The sequence below is a fragment of the Fringilla coelebs genome, assembly GCF_963513975.1.
Source record: "Fringilla coelebs genome assembly, chromosome: 8".
NCBI classification, from domain to species: Eukaryota; Metazoa; Chordata; class Aves; order Passeriformes; family Fringillidae; genus Fringilla; species Fringilla coelebs.
This window is the reverse complement of record NC_140066.1, coordinates 9,915,576-9,929,037: the sequence shown is the minus strand read 5'-3', so window position 1 is coordinate 9,929,037 and position 13,462 is coordinate 9,915,576.

The following is a 13,462-nucleotide window of genomic DNA, read 5'->3' as shown; positions in this document are numbered from 1 at the left end:
CCAGACGTTTATGGCATAGGGAACCTATTTTTTAACAATGAGAGGTACTAATGATGATCATCATAGGTGTTCTTATAGTTAATATTTAAAGTGATTTGTCTGTCTGTATCTGTCTGATTACCAGATACTCTAGAAAAGGCAAGGAAGGAAAAATATATCCTCTTAATGGTACATAAGAATCTGTTTTCAGTGTAGGAGTAGTGTAACAATTATGTTTCTTTCCATCAGTATAGAGGAGGACCCTGCCACTAGGCAGGAAAATTACTTTCCTTTTTCCCCCCTTACCGCTGCAGTTTTCACAGCCACCTTCTTACAAGCAGTCTGCGCTTTGTTGTCAAATCAGTTTTGCCCCACAAGACACTGATTTTTTTTTTAAGCACTTTTCTGTATGCTTTTTATATGATGTGTAATCTATCATGGAGCCATGGACGTAAGAATTAATGTTCAACCTAAATTACCATTTTTTCCAGTATGTCTAGTGTACTTGACATACACGAGGCTAGCGTATCTCAAAGGATACTGCTTTGCACTCAGCCTTCATGCTGTTCTCTCCCTTTCTTGGAGCCTTTCTTCAACCCTTTAAAGGCCTTGGTGTTTCCCTTGGGCCCCAATCTATGAATGATCTCTTCGCCTGCTCTCAGAAAGCTTTAAATTTTGCTCTTGTGGTCCCTGGTGTAACACCAGCAGCCCTTTGCAGAGCAGGACCTGACTTCTCTTCTTATGCTTTCAGTCCCCAATGCTCTGTGCGAATTAGTCTCGTACTCTGTCATGACTGTTTCAGAAGGAACAGTCCTGCTCTCACAGGGAGAAAGATCATATGCAGCTTCTTTATCTGGTAGAACTTTAGGTTGCCATGTTGAAGTTTTTTCCCAAGAAATATAAAAGATAAACAGTAAAATACTTGGGAAGGAATAATAAGTTAGCTATTAACTTTGGCGAGGAGCTTTTTTTTTTTTTAAAGTGTTTTGGGAAACTGAAGCTAAGTCTCTTGTTTTCATAGCTATTTTAATCTGAATGAAGAAGGTTTTTTGTGTGTAGAAAAACCTTTAGATTCATATCTATCTGAAATGTTCCGTAATTACTGATGCATTGTAAACTATCTAAAAAATATTAAATATACATAGGCTTTTATATAAGGACAGACACTTGCAAATGGTGGAAGGGGTAAAACTTTCTGCTGATTTAGCCAAAGAGCACGGTTGTATCTAGCTGGATGAAAGCTAAGTACAGTGATGGAGACACAGCATGAGTGCCTTTATGTACCATCCTTTCTCCTCTCAAACATGTCAGAGAAGCCAAGGGGGAAATGTAGAATTACAAAAGGAAGAGAATAAAGGTGGTAAAGAGAGATGGATGTGGAATGCCAGAGGCACAGTGAGCAGATGAAGCAGATTGAAGGAAGAATGGTGATGGGAAAGACTGCATGCTTTCTTTTTATGTAAGAGTAATGGAGAAGTGTGTGGATTGCCAGCTTTCACTCCCTGTCTCCAGGATGGTTGCAGCTAGGACTGTGCAGGACTGACAGCAAGATGGTCTGTGTCCTGTCTTCTATAGCTGCTACCTGGCCAAGATAAATATGCTTGGCTGACCTGGAAGTCTGCAGACCACATCTGTAGTTGCTGCATTTGATAACGGTGCTCTTGAACCTGTGCAACTGCAGATGGACTTTGTCATGCAGTCTGAGGAGTGTCTGTGCCAGCAGTGCTCTGAAGCCTGACGTGAGACCACCTAATATCTGAGTGACAATCCTACCCCACACCTGCCTTCCTTGCTTGCTAGGTGCAGGTTACATCTTTTATAGCAAGTGACTGGCTATTACACAGCCAAGTCCAACAAAAGGAACAGTAGATCTCCTGTTCTTAAAGTACAGCAGCTGCACAATTTCCTCAACCAGGCAAAATCAGGAGCGTGCCTTACACAGTTCTTTGCATGACTACATCACCTTTATGGTCAAATCATCTGAATTTTGAAAAGGCAAACCATTACGCATTGAAAGGTGAGCATAAATAGATAACCATCATGTGTTGCTGTAGACTGGCTGCTTTTGCCAGTGTTTCTGTCTCTGGGAGTCTCTTTGCAGTGTGTGAGAGCTGCTAGTTAACTAAATGTCACATTGTGTTGTGTTGTGTGATGTGCTGGCAAACTCTGCAGTGGAGTGGGACCAACCATGCCAATAGTAAAACTGTTCCCAGTGAAGTTCTCTTTGCATTCCTTGTAAAGTGCTACTGCAGCCTCTGAAAGATTCAATTTCCTTTCTATTTTTGTATCATTTTCCAAGTCTGTAGTTAATATTGACTGACAGGGCCAGCTGAGAATCTTGGGATTTCCTATTACAGATAATTAAGGAAAATACTAATTCATGCACAGACAGATGCCTTGTTGTAAATTGCAGTGCATGAATATCTTTGCCTTCGCTGCTAATTCTGTTTCCTACTGATTACTGAATCTGACTCATTGTATAAGGTGCTAGGGGCATGCAGCAGGTTTCCAGCCAGGAGATGTGTAAAGAAAGCTTCAGAGAAGTTTGATCTTATGTTTTCTGAAGTGTTGTTTTTATGGGCCAGTTGTCTGAATAGTTCTGTACCTAAGATATATGAGAGCTTGTATTTTATGCTTAATGGAGCTTGGAGAAGGACCTGGGAGAGGGAACTGCCTTCATCAAGGACTTTTCCAGTTCACCTTATTTCCTAATTGGTGTTTGGTTTTATTTTAGGCTAAATTTAAGGTTCCTGTTTTGTTCAAAAGAGAGATTGCAGTCAGGGAGCAGTAATAACAGGCTGTTCTGCAACATGGGTGAGCCAGAGGCTGAGGATGACAGCAAGGCATGTGTAGAAAGTGGCCTCACCAATGCCATGGGATTTGTGCAGGAAGAGCAGAGAAGGCCCAGTGGCAGCCACAGCCATTGTGAGACAAGTCTAGTGCTGAGTTGTATCAGGGTCTAATGAGAAAGATGAGTTGGGGTCCAGCAGGGATCAGCAGGGAACATTAATAAACATGTAACCATGTATTTGAGCAAGCCAGTAGCTGGTGATAGAAGTACAAAGCTGTTCTCTTCAACATCTTGTGGAATAGATCTGTTTCCTGGGAGACTGGCTGCTTATCTTGTTAGTAAAAAGATCTGATGGTAATCCCTGTTGTCTAGGAAGGAAGGTGCTGAAGTCTCCTGAGTCATAACTTGCCAACAAGCAGAATGGTAAATGTTGTTTGTAACATGTCTAAGTACAATGAAACATGAGTGGAGAGGAAGGAGATCTGTGCTTGTCTTGCACCTTCTCAAGTGTCTCCTGCAGAGGGATATGAGACCAGGTTTGCTGGAGCCACACCAGTTTGCTCCCATCTGCCTATACTGGGTACCAGCAGGAGGGACATTCTGGCAGTTCTGCCTTTTCCAGTCTTGTACCTGATGAAGAGGTAGTTTGAGTGTGCAGGCTCAGGCAACAAACACCTGCAGTACAGTTGTGGCCCCCAACTGAGTTAGTAGTGCTGCTACTTTGAGGGGAAAGACTTTCCAGTTGGAAACAGACAAAACTTTGTCTGTCATAAAGGAAACACACAAGTATGGGCTGGAGCAGATCAGAGTTTACTCTTCAGCACTTCATCCTGATGAATTTTGAAGTACCATTCTTTCGATATCCAAGTTACCAATCTGAGGGCACTTTGGACAAATCAATGCTGCTAGTATGCATGCTTAACACTAACTTCCTTGTGCTGGGGAAAAATACAGATTAAATTCCTGGAGTTCAGCATAAAATATGGGAAATCAGTAGAAATAAACAGGACATAAGCTTAGTATACTATGAATGTACTTGGTTGAAGTTGCTGAGTGTCCTAAAAGACAAGGATATGGCAAAGCTCAGTAACTGGGTTTTGACAGACTCTATTTCAATACCTTCCTTCCTCTGTTGTGCCTCTACTTTTACCTAATTTTATAAGTTCATGTCTCAGCATAGTTAACTCTGATTATGGTCATTACTATTCATTACTATTCAGTAAACTGTTTTTTACCAAGCTTTGCCTCCAAGACTCTTAACCCCTAAATGCTGGGGCTTGCTATTAGCTAGTGGCAAAACAAAGGCAATCCACACACCTTCAAATTGCTACTAATTCCCTATATCGTCTCCCTTGGAATACCGCAAAACCAATGTCTAGCCATGAACACTTATTCTGCTGATCTGAACAACCCAGTCAGCACTGAAACTTGTATTTTTAGCCATGCACTGCAGCCATCCTAACCCACGGCATCAGTGCTACACAGAGTTAGGTATTCTGTGGGCTTTAGCTTAGGCTCTTAATATTTGAGAGCTGAAGTTAAAGTATTTTAATGTACAGGTATTAGTGTGTATGCATATATAATGCCATTTTGAAAAAGCATATCACTCACTTGGCACTTACTAGCATATGGAGTTTACCATAGAATTATAAAATAGTCTTGCTGAGAAGGGACCTCAGGAGGTTTCTCATCTAGCCTCCAGCTCAAGACAGGGTCAGCTCAAAGGTCAGACCAGACTGTTCAGGGCTTTATCTGGGTAGGTTTGGAAACATTCAAGAATGGGAACTGTGCACTCTCTGGGCATTTTGTTTCCCTGCCTGCAGTGGTTTTTCTGTACCTGCAGCTGGAATTTCTCTCAAGACCAGCACATGTTATTACAATTAAATGAATGTTGTAAAACAAGTGTGTTGGATTGTAGTACAGGATTAATGTCAGATGCAGAGCTGAAAAGGTACATGGGCCACAAGGGAAATGCTGCTGATGGGGACAGAGGCCAATGTCTGTCAAATCTGTTCTAGTTGGGATCCAGGGGCCCTACTTGTGGCTCTTAATTGCACATGGTGCTCAATGTCTGTAACTCAGCCAGAGTAGAGGCTGCTACAGAAACAGTGCCATGCCACCAAAGTACCCAGAAGTAAAAGAGGTGTTCATAAAAGTTATATTTGATTAAATCTTCCATACCTTGTTTTCCTGAGGAGTTTGACACATTTTCCCCCCTGCAATCTAGGCATGATTCGTGTCTCTGTCTGCCGCTCATTTCTTTGTAGAGCAGCAAAACCAGCATGAAATTGATGTGATCTTCTTTCATTGATGCCCAAAAGGTTCTGAATAGCAACCCTGGAACAGAGTGGGCTTGTTGACTTCATTCTGCAGCTGCATGAAAAATCTGCCTCTAAGCCTGCAGCTTCAAGAAGACAGCACAGCATCTGTTCACATAAAAGATAGCTTTGAGTTTGTGTTTTTTTAAATTATGAGAAATTTAAACTACTGGGTTTGAATGGGAACTTGGAAACAGGTTACTTGGCTTCCCTCATTTGCCAAGGAAAGCTTTCCACTTATCTCTGACAGAGGACTGGATGAATTTTCTTCAATTTAATTTCAATATTTTTGCTCCACATGTAGAGGAATTAACATCTAATTTATAAGAAACTTCAATTCTGGTATAATAATTTTATTATGTGAATCTCTGTTTAGTTAAAGTACAAAGTCAGATTTTTATGGGATGGTTCTTTCTATATGTATCCTTTATATGCATTTGCTCATCAGTGTTGACAAACTGATAGGTTCCTATCAGTTTGTCAACGCTGTACCCTTTACAGAAGTTATGGTTAACCCAGGGGCCAAATGCAGAGTGCCAGGGAGTAACATCTGGGCATCTAATTTCCATGGGATCATGCATAGTTTTGCTCTAAAAAAGTTCAATGCATCATGCTTAAAAACAAACAAAAAAAAGGCATTCTTTGAGCAGATCTTGACGTCACAACATACTGCAATTTCTCTAATATCTTACTATTTTAATTATGTACACAGGTTTGTAAAGCCATTATTACGGACATGTTGTAAAATCAGTATTGAGCTATTGCTTAGCAGATTTATAGCCTGACTTCTAAAACTGTTTCTACAGTTTCTTTAGAAATTGTTGTCTTTATAGTCCAGCTTAGAAGTTGAGTACTGGGAACAGCATTTAATTGGCAAGTATTCTACCAATAAAACCAAGGTACCTTGGCTGTCTGCTTTCCAGTAAGCTATAACAATATTCCTGCCTGTGCAAATCTGCCTGATGTCTTCTGTCAGAAGAAATATTTTTCCACTTAAACTTTGGTACTAAAAAAAAAAAAAAAAAAAAATTCAGTACTTTCTTTCTTCTGAGATACCAAGGTTGATACCTTGACATTGGATTTGTGTGGATTTGTGGCGGTGGGTGTTCATTGCCTCACCACTCCATAACAGAGCATTTTTGTTGTCCAGGGACAGTTTCTACTGGAGACTGTTAGACATAACCAGAAAGAGACTTTTGTACAGGAAGCTTCCTCAAAGGAAGGATATGCAGGACTAAGAGGTATAAAGCTTCATGGCTTTGTTCAGCCATATCTGAAAGGACCTCAGTGTTAGGGATGAAACTAAGATAATGCAAAGCCTTCCAGAGGTAGTAAGGGCAAGTTTTCCTAATGCAGTGGGGATGGCTAGAGCTCCAGCAGTGATGTTTATGGCCACTTGTTTGGCAAGACTCTGGCTTGCAAACCAGTGTTATTTCCCTGTCAATGGCAGAAGGAATCCCTCAGTCACAGATTTTCTCAAACAGAAATATTCATGGCCATACACAGAGCTAGTTTACACAATGGAGCCTAGTGTAGAAAGGGAGATGAGTCTGGTGCCCAGAGCTGTAGTACTGCTTTTCCTTGCTGTGTTGCTTCTGCTTGTCCCAGCTGGCAACTGAGGTGTCTCTGAGTACATCATGCATATTGCATCCATTTTCTGTGGGTAAAGCCTTGCATCATGTGAGGTTTTATTGAAATTCTGGTCCCACAACTCTCACTTAAGGAGTTTATTGGTATTCTCTTACAAGTGCTGGCTAAAATGACATTCAGGAATATCTGTATGACCTGCCAGACTAACACAGCTGTGGCAAACCTGTTTGGCACAATAAACAGCAGGGAGGTGTCAGAAGAAAAGCCATGAGCTTGGTAAGTTGATCTGCTCATGAGATCTTCACTTTTTTGAATCTGTGCTAAAAGGAATGCACCTGAAAGCAAATGGAGAGATATTGAATTATTTACTTTTTGACTATAGTTATATTAATGAAATCACTAAGGATAAAATTGGAAATATGTCCAGTGTAGTCCAGCAAGCCAAAAATCCACTGGCCTATCTTAATCTACAGCTGCCAGTAGCAAAATGTAGGGCTTGACAATATCTTCAGAGTGATAAAAATGCCGTTTCAAATAGTTCAGAATCAGATGAAGTCAAAATCCAATTTTGAAAAATAAATATGCTATTTCATTAACTCTAACATCTGATTGTGGTGTGCCTCATAGCCTGAGCTGCCAAAATTATTAGCGATCCTAAGGGCAGGTACATAAATTAATGCTGCTTCATGTTCAATAAATGTTTGGTAACTTCTTTCTTTACCAGTAGGTGTCACTGGAGTCCAGCAGAGAGCTGTTACTGCTTTAAAACATCTTTTCATCTTCATCGAACCTTTATTTCATAAGGAACATTCAATATTTGTACATGATGATGTACATACACTAAATTGAAGAACTGTGATCAATGCTCTCTCAACTGTTTTTTGCTGCCTTAGCTACTGATAACTGTTGGTGGATAATTCGATGATTTGAGAAAGAGTCTGATTTATTTTTTCCACTGCAGCATGACTGAATCTGGTCCAAGCTGATAATGAACAAAGCCTTCTATTTTATACAAAGATGAAAACACTTAGCAGTGCCTGTATGGTTACTCAGCCCTTGCCCAATTTTACATTTGGTGGTGGGAACAAAATGGAAAATTAAGCCAAAAGACCTAAATACTTTTCTTCTCCCTTTTTTGGGACCTGTGTTGAAAATTAGAGTCTGGGAACTGACTGGGACAGGAAGGACCTGTCAGCCACAGAACAGCTCTCTGCAAGACTGAGAAAACTTTTAAAGAACAACATTTCTTACACTTTATATTAAAGATGCAGCACTGTGCTGATGAAGACAGAATTGAACTGAAGTAGAGCATGGAATGATTTTTTCCTTTTGAATGAACTGTAATTCTTGTCTGCTGTGTGTTTGCTTGACAGCTGATCAGCAAAGGTATTTTGATTGAGATGAGCTTTCAAGTATGCTTAAGTATCTACCATCTGAAAGGCACAAAAACCACTAAGCAGACCCTGGCAAGCTGTTCAACCCACTTGGTATCATCACCAAAAGATAAAAGGAATTATGTTTTGTTTTCCCCAAGCCATGGTACAAGGCTTATTCTTTATAAAAACCACCAGGGAGACATTTTGGTTTAGTCAAAGCATCTTAGTTTGAGCCTAAATTCTTGCATCAGTAATTCCTCCAGTTTCTTTCAAATATTTACCAAAAAAACCCTGTGCCACACAATAAACATTTATCTCAGAATTTCAAGGTCGCAAATCCAGCAGAGAAGTCTAGCATAAGGAGGCTGCCTGCAGGCCAGTGTATTATTAGAATAACAATGTGTTTTTGGACAGTAAATGCACTGCCTGCTCTGTTGCCCTTTCATGTGGCTGATCCAGTAATGAGTCATTTCCGTGACACGTCTGAAGAACCAGGCAATGCACAGATGTTTTCAGCCTTTTGTTATCATTAGCTACTTTTCTGAGTGTACTCTGCCACCACTCATTAACAGGCCCTCTACTCCATGCTGTGGTGTGATCTTTGCTGTGGTGGCTGCTTTGTATACAGGGAACCTTAAGTGTGAACAGGTTTGCAAAACTGTCACAGTGTAAGGCCCTGGACATACCAGGGTCTTGTGCAACAGACATTGCAGCTTTCTTCGTGGTGCTGTGTTGTAGTCTGAGTAAAGGTGAAAGTAATTTGTCCGGGGCTCTATTCTGGCAGGAAGCTAATGAAGTCACTAACTGATATTTTGTTGCCTCTTACATTCCCATGAGGAAATCTTAATTTGATTTTTTTTTTCAAGTTTCATTTTATCAGCTTAATTTTCTAGCTAGTACATGAATTCTGTCATGACGTTCAAGGACACATCCATCCAGACCTCATTAGTTACATCACTTTTAATTCTCTGTGGATTTTCTTCTCCAGTTGTAGTTGGTATTGCCATCCTTTGTAGCATTGCTCACAATCCTCAATGGCCACACAACCAACATCTGTTGGTTCCAGTGTACCAACAGATTTGTTAATCTGATACTGCTGGCTTTAATGGTTTGCAACTACTATAGAAGTGCTTAGTTACCGGCCTCTTTCCAAAGAGTAGAAGCAAGTACTTGGGAAACACAAAGGTGAAAACAAAACTCTTGTAAATTAAAACTCAAAAGGTAATGTTACAAGTTACAGCATGTGACAAGTTACAGCATCTGCATGTGACAGCCACATGCAAATCCAATAATCAAAACTAAGAGGATGAAGGAAGATAAAGTGTTGATCACATACCTGCCCTTTTTAAAACATGAAGGAAGCAAAGCAGAAAAATAAGCAACAGAAATGGTTTCTCCCCTATTGCTGGAGGAGGAATAGAATAGGACAATGACAGTTGCACCAATGAGCTTGTTATAAGAACCAATTTCTTGATGGGTTCCCATGTTTTCTTTCCTCAACAAGCACAATGTGGACACAGTTTGGTAGCTTTCCTTAAGGGCTGTTGCCATAAAGACAGACAGAAATTCAATAATAATGTGAAACAGTGAGATGTTAAAATGAAGCCAAAAAAATTCATCAAGAAGGAAAGATTGGTATTCAATCTGGTCATCCTACGGGCTGTGAGCGATCTCAGGTATTTGAGAGAGACAGCACCCTTTTATTCCTTATACAACAATGGCAACTTGCTTTGTTCAAAGGAAGGAACCTGGACTTTCCTTGTGGATTTTAAAGTGAGGCTGCATCCTTACTGCAAATGTCTTTGTTTTGTTGGTTTTTTTTCCTCCCAAAACATGTTGGCACATTGTAAAATTTTCAGCGGGAAACAGCAGAGCTTGCTGGGAATATACTGCATAGCAGAATAAAGTTCTGACCTTGATGATTATAACAAGGTGAAAGCTACTTTGTGCTTTCCCACTAGTGTTTCACCACAGGTTTTTCCAGTACACTTACAGGCTGATCACCTAGGGAAAAAAGCTGCACAGAAAACCACTAAGAATTTAGCCGTAGGTGAATGACTGCTGTTGGTTCATCGAGCAAAACGAGTCTTTCCAGAGGATCTGGCATTGCAGGGACGATGCTGCCTCTCACATGATTGCAACAGGTGGGTGTGCAGGCCAGAGAGAAGGTGGAGTAGCCCAACTTTTTGTCTGGGCCTGATTCGGTAATGTCATGATCCAGGGAACTTTCATTTTTTAAATCATGGAGAACTGGCCCTTTGCTGCACTGATATAAGCATTCCTTTGGTCTGTCCAGCAATGTTTGTTTTAACCTTTCGGTTTCTAAACACAATGCCTTGGCATGGCCTTCAGTATGAGGAGGCAGCTACTGAAAATTATGATCCAAAGTTATATAAAGATCCCCTGTTTGAATGCCTTTCAGTCCTTCTTCTCAGGGTTCAATGTCAGAAATAAGCAGTACAATATCCATTGGAAATACCTCAGATAGAAAGCCCCTGTGCTTTCTACTTTATTGTTTGCATAGCAAGGTTTTGGTAGCAGGAGTGGCTTCTGTGAGAGGCTGTCAGATGCTTCTCTTGTGTCCCGTACAGCCCATGCCAGTTGGCTTCAAGATGGACCCAGCACTGGCCAAGGCCAAGCCCAGCAGTGATAGTGGTAGGACCTCTGGGATAACAGATATAAGAAAGGGAAAAAGAAAACTGCCCAACTGCAGCTGGAGAAGGGAATATGTGAGAAGGGGGAGGAGATAAGAAAACTTGGAGCAAAGTTAAGACTGGGAAGAGGGAGGATGTGGAGAAGGTGTTTCAAGATTTTAGTTTTATTTCTCATTATCCTACTCTGAGTTGGCTGGTAATAAATTTAACTAATGTTCCGAAGACAATTCTGTTTTGCCTGTGACAGTAATTGGTGAGTGATCTTTCCCTGCCCTTTTCTTGACCCATGAGCCTTTTGTTATAATTTCTCTCCCCTGCCTAGCTCAGGAGGGCAGTGACAGAGCTTTGGTGGACACCTGGCATCCAGCTTGGGTCAGCCCACGACGTCTGCCCTGTGTAGCCACTGCAGCTCTCAGTACAACCCTGCCATTCCTGCCCATCCTGTGCTGCTGCTGGGGCTGGTGCTGCTGCCCTTCCTTCAGCATGTTACTGGTGATACTAAAGTCTTAGTCACTATTTTAGGAAAAGGTGACTAAAATATGGTAATTAGTTACTTCATGTGCCTCTTTACCCTCCTCTCACCTTTGCTGTGCAAATAGCAAGGGGGAAATTCTCGCCTCAGTGAATCGAAATGGGAAGGGCTGTGTGCTCTCACCTGTGTGTGCCTGTGACATTTGAGGGACAGCAACAGGAGCATGGTGACCTTTGGCAAAGAAAAATCAAAAAGCACCAAAATGTTTAGCATTGTAAATGGTGCTGGGACATGAAAGCACTTCAGCAGCTGTGAGTGCAGCAGGACATCCTCTTCACCCCCGTCCCTTCCCACCTGGACAAGAGGCAAGGAAGGAAGCACTACAGGAAGTTGAGAACTTGAAAGGCAAATGGTGACCAGGCTGAGAGGCAGAGGAGAAAGAGTGGACTGAGAGGCTTTCAGTTGTGAGGAGGGCATTTTAGGCACGAGGAGCAATGGGGAGAGCTTTCCTATGAGCTACTGTTTGCTTCTTGGGTAGTGCTTCACAGGGAAACAGGCAATGGATTATGAGCTTATTCCCTTTTTGTGGGAAAAGGACTGGAGCAAGGGTGTATTATGGTGCTAATTCATGTACTTGATATTAAGGATACCTACTGCTATGGTGCCTTTAAAACCTGTAGCCTCGGTCATGCTGCTATTACTCTCAAATTCTATGTTTTGTCCATGAGGCAGCACTGAGGAACCTTCATGACAGCTTTTTGGAAGGATGTGACTGTCTTCATCTGCCCCAAGAGTATCTGCTGCATGGGAAACCTTCTGTTTTCCTACTGCATTGCCTCCCTTTTCTTTTGGAAGAAACTGATACAGTTTAAAATGTTTTAATGTTTTTGAAAGGTTCTGTACTAGGTTGCAACTCATTTGGAAAATTCTGTGTTCTTTGCCCTGCACATATCCTGGCACCGAACCTCAAGAGGAAAACTGAGAGGGGTCCAGACTGTATTAAGATGACATGTATCCAAATAACTGTTCTGTCCCGTTTATGTGTTTCTTCTGCTATGTTTTTATCTCTTTTATATCCACTTTTGATGCATTTGAGCTGTGTTTTTCAGGGCTGTCTGACTTTATTATAAGCAGCAAAGATGATGGTTTCTTTTGGGGGGTTTGGGGGGGCGGGCAGTAATGGGAAGCTGTAGGATTCACTTTGGCTTTCCCAGAAAACTTTTAAGGTAGAAAAACTAGTTTGAAAATGGCTGCATTATCTCCCACTGCTGTTCTCATGAAGACAAATGCCAAACTGGAGTGTTTCATGGGCTGCTTTTTTTGGTGAAAGGATTTGTGTGGTTTGTTTTGGGGATTTTTTGGTGTGAATGGAGATGGCAACCATCAGTAATATAATTTCACAAAAAGCATAAAATGCCTGTTAAATTCCACCCTCTGAGAATGAAACGTACCTACTGCCAAAAGCAGATGGGATTTGGCTTTTATTTGCTCTGCCATGGTACTTGCATATTTGAGGTGAGCCAGATGCAAATGGAAATAGCAAAGCTTAATGTGTTAACTGCCAAGCTTATTAAGATACAGGGTGTCAAATTTTCAAAGTACCTCAGGTATGTTGGGGCAGTAAAACTGGCACATTTCTGCTGTTCTTGAACACAACAAGGTTTGTTTTGCCATCATCATCCTAGTAAAAGGCTTCACTTACAGGCTTCTGCTGGTACCCGGGATAGAAGAGGCAGCACACGAATGAGTTTAATTTATCCTCTGTTAGTCATGGGAAATTCCCACATGACCGTGGATCTGCAGTGGTTTGGATTACTCTGTGTGGGGTTTCTACAAAGACTGGAAATACAGCTAGAAATATGAAGCTAGCCCAGGGGTATAAGGTGTGTAAGAACTTTCAAATACATCTATCATTACTATCATTAGACTGCAAAATTCTCTCCATTACTGTATTAGTGACTTAGGTATCCGAGCTTTACATCGGAAATAGAGCTAATTTAATTTCAACTCTTCCAGCTTCATATCAAAATAGAAACTATTTCCTAATAGTGTCTTGGTGTTACTTCTTTACTCTGGCCATATTCTTCACTTTTTCTGGTTCTCAGACCAAACTTTTATGTTGCAAAGGACTTCTCAGAGCCTCAGTGTTTTGAGCTCTCAGAGTTGTGTTTTTCTCTTTGTCTAACAGATCAGTCACCAAATAAGACTATGCAAACTCAAACAGGTTTAGCTATCCATTTTACTCCATTTAGAGTTTAAATGAGCTATTTAGTGGCTCTGAT